Source organism: Ornithorhynchus anatinus, chromosome X3 (assembly GCF_004115215.2).
Source record: "Ornithorhynchus anatinus isolate Pmale09 chromosome X3, mOrnAna1.pri.v4, whole genome shotgun sequence".
NCBI classification, from domain to species: Eukaryota; Metazoa; Chordata; class Mammalia; order Monotremata; family Ornithorhynchidae; genus Ornithorhynchus; species Ornithorhynchus anatinus.
The window spans coordinates 24262511-24272061 of record NC_041751.1 but is presented as its reverse complement, the minus strand read 5'-3'; positions in this window follow the sequence as shown (position 1 = coordinate 24272061).

The window sequence follows — 9551 nt, the reverse complement described above, 5'->3', positions numbered from 1 at the left end:
CAGTGCTCTGCACACATTAGGAGCTCAGTGAATACGATCGAATGAATGAATGTATACAGGAGAAACGCAGAACACAGGGAACACTGTCAAAACCTATATTCAGAGGCAGGCCGGGGCTTCGCTAATCTCAATTCTTTTCCCCCCACAATAACACGGCTGGTTGAATCGGAATTGAAAGGGTTTCGTCCGATTTTTTCGTCCCATCGGCAGTGGAGAAAAGCAGGGCTGTGTGCAGCGTGGCTCAGTGGAAAGAGCATGGGCTTTGGAGTCAGGGCTCATGAGTTCGAATCCCAGCTCTGCCACTTGTCGGCTGTGTGACTGTGGGCAAGTCACTTAACTTCTCTGTGCCTCAGTTCCCTCATCTGTAAAATGGGGATTAAGACTGTGAGCCCCACGTGGGACAACCTGATTCCCCTATGTCTACCCCAGCGCTTAGAACAGTGCTCGGCACATAGTAAGCGCTTAACAAATACCAACATTATTAATGGGTCCAATCTTGTTTATTCTATGCAGCTATTCTTGAGGACTACAGAAATCTGGAACCCGGTGTCAGAATCCAATTATGATCCTTTCGTAAACACATCTAACTCAAGAGTATCTTTGAAAGTCCTTGAATCATTCACACTGAACTGACAATTAGCCTGAAGTGTAATAGAAGCTCAGAGCCTCCCCGGGGTTGCATTTTCCCAAAGAGACTCTTATCTCCTGTTACCCTTAATATGATTTAGGACAATAAAAGCCTTTCCAAAACAATTTTCAGCCCCAATGATGTCTTGCGCTTTCCCTGGTCTTTGGGATTATAATATTTCAATATTCCAGCATATTCCCAGGATTTCACTCCACATCCCTACAGTGAACTAGTGCCAGATTGGAATGTATCTGCCTGAAAAAGCCGAGGTACCAGGTTGTACCCGGAAAGGTTTAAGTCTAGCCGAAGATCTACATAGGTGACCCGGAGTCGAATGCTGTCACTATATACCGGAAACAGTAGTAGCAGTAATCCATCGTTTGTATTTATTGAGCGCTCACTGTGTGTAGAGCACCGTACTAAGCGCTCGGGAGGGGTAGCAAATGGAATCAAGAAGGCAGCCTGTCCTTCACGAAGCTGAAAAGCAGCAAGTGCTGACAAGTTGGAGGCCAACTTTTCATTTCGATGGGGGCACCTTGGGGGGAAAATGTTTGAGCCGGGGGAGGCGGGGGAAGTGTCTCTGGGGTTGACTTCCAGGAAGTGTCTTTAAATGGTGGCTCCTAAAGCTCCCGGCTGGATCTGGGGTCTCTCTCCTCCTTTTCCATTTCTTTCCTTGCACTGCTGTCTACTGCTATCGCTACAACCCCCACTTCATCCTGCCCACCCCTCCCCACCCGCCCCGGGCTGCCTGGGTGGAGCAGGTGGGGCGGAGGGGAAAGGCGGGAGTCCCGCATGTCTTCCTTGGGGTGTCTGGTAGCAAAAGGGCCTGGCCCTGGCATCCCAGGGAAAAAGAGACGGGCGACGTCTCCCTCTTGCCAGCTGAGGCTAAGGGGTAGACCTGATAGCTTGACAACTTTTTCTGGATCTAAGGCAATGGGGAAATCTTTGTAGAAAAAGCCAATGGTTCAATGGCTTTGTCTCCTAGAGTGTCAATTATTATTATTATTATTAGCATTATCATGGTATCTGTTAAGCTCTTATTATGTTCCAGGTACTGTACTAAGCGCTGGGGTGGATACAAGCAAATTGGGTTGGACACAGTCCCTGTCCCCCATGGGGCTCACAGTCCCAATCCCCATTTTACAGATGAGGTAACTGAGGACCAGAGAAGTGAAGTGACTTGCCCAGGATAACCCAGCAGACAGGTGGTGGAGCCGGGATTAGAACCCATGACCTTCCGACTCCCAGGCCCGTGCCCCATCCGCTACGCCATGCCAATCCCATGGCGGCGATAGCCAACTTCACCCCTGTGGAGCTGGTCCCTACACTCAGTTCTCTTTGCGGGAATGATTTAACAAAAATGAATCCAGGGAACTGAGGGGTTTGCAAATTGAAGATAAAGAGAGAGGGTAGAGAACACCAAGTGACTATACTGTTTATCACATAGAACGTTAGATCAAATAAGAAGAAAAAGGAGATGCGTCTTACTATGTAGCAACCGATGGTTGCTAACAAGCTGCATGTGAATTATGTTTTCTACCTTAATCCTGTTTTCTCATAATTTCCTGATCTTAAAGGGATTTATTCAGTGTCTTAAGGTATCCTTAGTCATTAAATCTTCTCCTTCCTGGAGAATAACCATGATAAAATATTAGACTACACGTTAATTGGCTGAGTCACCACTGCAAGGAACTTCACAATGTGTAAAACATTCTTAATAATGAAGGTAAAGTGGCAGCTGGGAAAGCAAGATGGGCAATGAACTGTTTAGGTTTATATGGAAACAAGTTCATTCTATAATAACTTGATTTGGTCTTTACTTGGAGATAGATACATTTGCCCAATATTGCCCAATGTTACTATAAATAATCATAATAAATAAGAGGGAAGCAGTGTGGAGAAAGGCTTTTTTCCTTCCAAGGCCCCACAAATTCCACCTCTTTCAGAAAGCCTTTTCAGACTGTGATTGGGCTTACACGGGCAGAGTGAAAGTGGAAGCAATTGGATAATTATCCAGATTGTTCTCACAGAAAAATTACCTTAGAAGAAGAGAGTTTACTGGGGCTCTTAATTAGCAAGACCGACTGTCTGCTTTGACAGAGTATCTGGATTTGAGGGTTAAACTTTGTTTTTCACCTTGCCTGAGTAGATGTAGACCGTGTGAAAGAGGGGCATGGTTTCTCATTATCTCCAAACATAAGCAACTTGGTCTAGTGGAAAGAGCATGAGACTGGAGTCGATGCAATTCTTTCATCCATTCATTCAATTGTATTTATTTATCGCTTCCTGTGTACTAAGCGCTTGGGAGAGTACAATATAAAAAACAGATACATTCCCTGCCCACAGTGAGCGTACACTCTAGATGGGGGGAGATGGACATCAATATAAATAAATTACAGATATATACATAAGTACTGTGGGTCTGGGGGGCGGGGGGCGAGAACAAAGAGAGAAAGGGTGAGGCAGAAGGGAGTGGGAGAAGAGGAAAGGGGGGGCTTAGTCTGGGAAGGCCTCTTGGAGGAGATGCGCCCTCAATAATAAGGCTTTGAAGCGGGGGCGAGGAACTGTCTGTCAGATTTGAGGAAGGACCTGGACCACATCCCACCTCTGGCCTGGAAGGCCTTCCCTCCTCAAATCTGACAATCACTCGCCCCTGCTTTAAAGCCCTATTACTGAGGGCGCATCTCCTCCAAGAGGCCTTGCCAGACTAAGCCCCCCTTTCCTCTTCTCCCACTCTCTTCTGTATCACCCTCTCTTTTTCTCCTTTCCCCCCGCACCCAGTCCCACAGCACTTATGTATACATCTGTAATGTATCTGTATTGATGCCTGCCTCCCCCCATCTAGAGTGTACGCTCACTGTGGGCAGGGAATGTATCTGTTTTTTGTATTGTACTCTCCCAAGCGCTTAGTACACAGTAAGCGATAAATAAATACGACTGAACGAATGGATGAAAGAATATAGTTTACATTGACGCCCCTCCCAAGAAGTGAGCATAGACCTGCCTGGTTCTTATTTATATTCACGTCTGTCTCCCCCTCCAGACTGTAAGCTCCTGGCGGGCAGGGAACGAGTCTACCAACTCTGTTAGAGTACAGTGCATTGATTCGGTGCAGAAAATAGCACTTGGGAGGAGAGAGCCACAGGAACAGAATGCTTAGAGAAGAACTTGTGGGAAGGCCCGTGGGAAGTGAGAAGCAGCGTGGCTCAGTGGAAAGAGCACGGGCTTTGGAGTCAGAGGTCATGGGTTCGAATCCCGGCTCGGCCACTTGTCAGCTGTGTGACTGTGGGCGAGTCACTTCACTTCTCTGTGCCTCAGTTACCTCATCTGTAAAATGGGGATTAAGACTGTGAGCCCCACGTGGGACAACCTGATTCCCCTGTGTCTCCCCCAGCGCTTAGAACAGTGCTCTGCACATAGTAAGTGCTTAACAAATACCAACATTATTATTATATAAGAATAGACCGAGGAAACATTCATTCGTTCATTTATTCATTCAGTCGTATTTATTGAGCACTTACTATGTGCAGAGCACTGTACTCTGTGCGAGTACAGGAAGTGGGAGTAGGTGCTGATTTCAGGGGCTGAAGCCGTTTTAGGGTATCAAGAGAAGAGAGGAGATCCAGGAACTGAGACCTGATAAGCATGGCTTGGCGTTAGCCATTGGCAAGGGTTGGCAGGAGTCAGTGGGTTGTCGGTGAGTTGTAAGCTCCTTGCGGGCAGGGTTTTCATCCACTCTTCTGTATTTGCCTAGGTTTCTTAGCTCAGTGCTCTCTGTTGGGGAATGAAAGTGTTAACATCGAGGCTCCCTGGGCGGAGATGTATGCATTCCTAAAGTAACCAGCTCCCCAAGATAAAGGCAGTAAAGCCTATTGTGTACAAAGCGGAGGGTCCCTCGAGACAAGGCAGGGAGCCAGTGGGAAATTGAGGAGGGGCCTGAGAAACCACAGAAACTTACCATCTGTTGACCAGTTGATCTAAAGTGCCCAGAAGCCAAGATGATTTTTGTGTCACAAGACGCTCGTTGGCATGGTCATGCCAAGTGTAAGTAACTTCCAAGTGCAAGCTACGCCTGCACAGTAATGATAACGATGGTATTTGTATTATTTGTTAATGAATGATTCTATTTAGTTGCCATTGTTTTTACGAGATGTTCTTCCCCTTGACTCTATTTATTGCCTTTGTTCTTGTCTGTCCATCTCCCCCATTAGACTATAAGCCCGTCAAACGGCAGGGACTGTCTCTATCTGTTGCCGACTTGTTCATTCCAAGCGCTTAGTACAGTGCTCTGCACATAGTAAGCGCTCAATAAATACTATTGAATGAATGAATGACTTTGTTAAGCGCTTACTACGTGCCAGGCACTGTACAAAACTCTGGAGACCGTGGCTCAGGCAATAACCTCAGCTCTGTTCAGGCTATCAATCTATCATATTTATTGAGTGCTTACTGTGTGCAGAGCACTGTACTAAGCGCTTGGGAGTATGGGATCTCTCTGGCTTGTCAGATAACCGGGAGAAAGTCCACTGCACTTGGACGGGGTCCTTTGATGTCAGGGGGGCAGGTCTGGGGAGGACTTTCTGGGGATTCTGGCTAATGAGATGCACACGATAAACTGTGATTATCCTTGAGGGCAGGGATCGCGTCTACTTGTTCTGCTGTCTTCCAAGCTCTTAGTACACTGTTCCGCACACAGTACGCACTCAAAAACTGCCACTGTTTGACTACGGATTAGAATGCAGGAGAGGGCCAAGGCTTGATCAGTTTGGATAATAATGTTGGTATTTGTTAAGCGCTTACTATGTGCCGAGCACTGTTCTAAGTGCTGGGGTAGACATAGGGGAATCAGGTTGTCCCTCGTGGGGCTCACAGTCTTAATCCCCATTTTACAGATGAGGGAACTGAGGCACAGAGAAGTTAAGTGACTTGCCCACAGTCACACAGCCGACAAGTGGCAGAGCTGGGATTCGAACTCATGAGCCCTGACTCCAAAGCCCATGCTCTATCCACTGAGCCACGCTGCTCTGATTGAGGTTGTTCAGAGAGGATGATTTAGTTCTGAGTTGAAGATTACCACCCCCCCCCCCCCAAAAACTGGCAGCAGCCTGCTTTAGAATACTGAAGAAAGAGTTGGGGTGGGATCTATCGATTACGCATAGGTGCCCGATAATAATGGGTAACAGGTAACATAATGGATAAACAAATGTTTTAAAAAGGGTATCTGTAAGCACTTATTCTGCGTCGAGCCTGTTTGAAGCACTGGGGTAGATACAAGATAAAAGGTCGGACGCGGTCCTGTCCCATGTAGGGCTCACAGTCCACGTCAGAGGGAAGAAGACTTAATCCTCATTTTACAGATGAGGTAAGTGAGGCTCACCCAAGGTCACACAGCAGACAAGTGGTGGAGCCGGAATTAGAATCCAGGTCCTCCGACTCCCAGGTCCGGGTTCTTTCAACTAGGCCACGCTGCTTTTCAATTAGAATGGCAGGGGCATTTGAGATCCCAATCTGTGCCTATGCCCCCTGATCCTTTTCTTTGTCCAGCTGCAGTGACAAGGAGGGTGAGGGAATTCTGGTCCCTCCTCATCCTCCTTTGCCGCTCATTCCTGAAGCACTCCAAGCCTAACATCTCCCTGGCCCTTCTGAAGTGACGTGTGTAGGAGTTTTGATCACTAACCAGTATCCTTGCTGCACTGGTATAGTAAATATCATATTTGCTTACGCACAGATATTTCCAAACTGCAAGAAGTCACAACTGCTAGAAGCAGCGTGGCCTAGTGGAAAAAACACGGGTGTGGGGGGCAGAGGACCTGGGTTTTATTCCCAGCTTGGCCACTTGTCTACTGCGTGATCTCGGTCAAGTCGTTTAACTTCTCCGTGCTTCAGCTTCCTCATCTATAAAATGGGGATTAAGCCTGTGAGCCCCATGTGGGACAGGGACTGGGTCCAACCTGATTAGCTTGTACCCTCCCCAGTACTTAGAACAGTGCCTGGCACTTAGTAAGTGCTTCACAAATACCATAAAAAAAAATTGATTCCAATCTTCCAAGAAATTCAAAAGGCTACACACATCATCCAGAGTCCTAGAGAGCTGCAATATCTTAGTGGTGGTGACAGTGACAATACGAAAGAGAGAGGGAGGAGGGAACGAGCACGTCACCGAGGCCTCCTTCACCCAAGAAACAGCATCCTCGCCGGGACGGGGGTTGTGGAGCAATCTCGGCTTGGTGCCTGAGTTACTGGGCAGGAGTTGAGGGGCCTAGTCGAACCAGACCATCCTGGAGAGATGCCAACGGCATAACCTCACACCCCTAACGGCCCATCTCCCCACCTAATGTTCACCCCACCGGCTAAGTCCTTCACCCTGCACCTGAGCTCTGCATTCCCCGCCCCAGTCAGCCCCAGCTGGGGTGAAGTGAGGCTTGGCACCACTTCTAGAGAATTCCTACCAGAATGCCTGTTCCCATCAGTTCCGGTTCAATTTCACTTACCCATCTTGTGCTAGGTTTCACCGGTTCATCACTGTGCCCTTTTTTCATATTTGTTAGTCCACTGAGTTGTGGCAGACTCAGGAAGGATGGGTACCCGCCTCCTTGGGCACAGCAGTCCACGTATAGCAACCCGACTCCCATTCCGCCCCGAATCCGGGCATCATGCCGTTTCCTAAGCTCCAGTCACGTGCTCAGAGTGGGAGGTGGGAGGTGGGAGGGCGGTGTTCATGAAGGAGGCAGTGAAGAGTTTTTTCAAGTGCTTAGTACAGTGCTCTGCACCCAGTAAGTACTCAATAAATATGATAGATTGATTTTCTGCAGGGGAGGGGCAGATGGGAGGGGAGGGCGAGAGAAGAACCCCTAAACCCGCCGAACTGGCAGTTGGCAACCTCCGACTCTGTCACCCAGCATCCCCTGGGTCTGAGCGGGAGGGGCCGGCTCGGCCCACAGCCCTCACGCGACCAGAATCGAGGCTCCGGTTCCACACAGGAAACGGCTGCCGCAACTCACGCCTGCGCTTCCAGCAGGCCGTGGGATGGCACCAGACATCTCCTTCCCAAATCCTCTCTTCCAGCTAAATTTCCCATCAGAATCGACCTGCAACCTTGGCATTATCCTTGGCTCCGCCCTCTCTTTCTATGCCCACATTCAGTCTGTCACCAAATCCTGTCAGTTCTTCCTCCACAACGATTCAAGACTCCATCCCTTCCTCTCCATCCAAACGGTCACCACGCCGGTCCCAGCACTTGACCCATCGCAGCTCGCCTACCGTATCAGCAGCGTGGCCTAGTGGAGCGAGCCTGGGCTGGAGAGTCGGAAGGAACTGGTTCTAATCCCGGCTCCGTCACTTTTCTGCTGCGTGACCTTGCTCAAGTCACTTCACTTCTCTGTGCCTCAGTTACCTCATCTGTAAAATGGGGATACAGACTGTGAGCTCCATGTGGGCAGGGCCTGTGTCCAACCCGATTACCTTGCCTCTACCCCAGCACTTAGAACAGTGCCTGGCACACAGTAAGCGCTTAACAAATACCACAGTTATTATTATTATCAGCCTCCTCAGTGGCCTCCAGTGGCCTCTTGTCTTATGCGGTTGAATCGTTCATTCATTCATTCAATAGTATTTATTGAGCGCCTACTATGTGCAGAGCACTGTACTAAGCTCTTGGAATGTACAAATCGGCAACAGATAGAGACAAACCCTGCCCAGTGACGGGCTTACGGTCTAATCGGGGGAGACGGGCAGACGAGAACAATGGCAATAAACAGAGTCGAGGGGAAGAACATCTCATTAAAACAATGGCAAATAGAATCAGGGTGATGTACATCTCATTAAACAAAATAAATAGGGTGATGAAGATATATACAGTCGAGTGGACGAGTACAGTGCCGAGGGGGTGAGACGGGAGAGGGGGAGGAGGAGAGGGAGGGGGGGAGAAGAGGGTTTAGCTGCAGAGAGGTGAAGGGGGGGTAGAGGGAGCAGAGGGAAAAGAGGGGAGCTCAGTCTGGGAAGGCCTCTTGGAGGAGGTGAGCTTTAAGTAGGGATTTGAAGAAGGGGAAAGAATTTGATTGTCGGAGGTGAGGAGGGAGGGCATTCCGGGACCGCAGGAGGACGTGGCCCGGGGGTCGACGGCGGGATAGGCGAGACCGAGGGACGGTGAGGAGGTGGGCGGCGGAGGAGCGGAGCGTGCGGGGTGGGCGGTAGAAAGAGAGAAGGGAGGAGAGGTAGGAAGGGGCAAGGTGATGGAGAGCCTTGAAGCCTAGAGTGAGAAGTTTCCGACCCATAGTGACACCATGGACACATCTCTCCCTGAATGCCCCGCTCTCCATCTGCAATCGTGCCGGTAGTGGATCCAGAGAGTTTTCTCGGTAGAAATACGGAAGTGGTTTACCACTGCCGCCAATGGCCTCTACTCCGTGCTAATCTTCCTCGACCTCTCAGCCGCTTTCAACACTGGAACACCCCCCACTGGACAACCCCCTTCTCCTGGAAACAATACCTAACCTTCGCCTCTTGTCCTCTCCTCTTCTCCTCCTCTCTCTCTAGCCACTCTCTCTCGGTCTCTTTCTCGGACTACTCCTCTCAGTCGATAAATCGATCGATCGATCAAGCGTATTGCTTTTCAATCAGTGGTATGTATCGAGGACTTACTGAATACGGAGCACTGCACTAAAAGCTTGGGAGAGAGGGTAGACACATTCCCTGCCCACAAGGGCTTGCAGTCTAGAGGGGGAGACAGACAATAAAGTAGATTACGGATACGTACCTGAGCGCTGAGGGGCTAAGGGTGGGGTGCATAAAGGGTCTTTACTCAATCCATGATTATTTATTGAGCAGTTACTATACGCAGAGCACTGAATTAAGCACTTTGGGAGAGTATGATACAATTGGCAGATGTGATCCCTGCCCACAAGGAGCTTACAGTCTAGGTGGG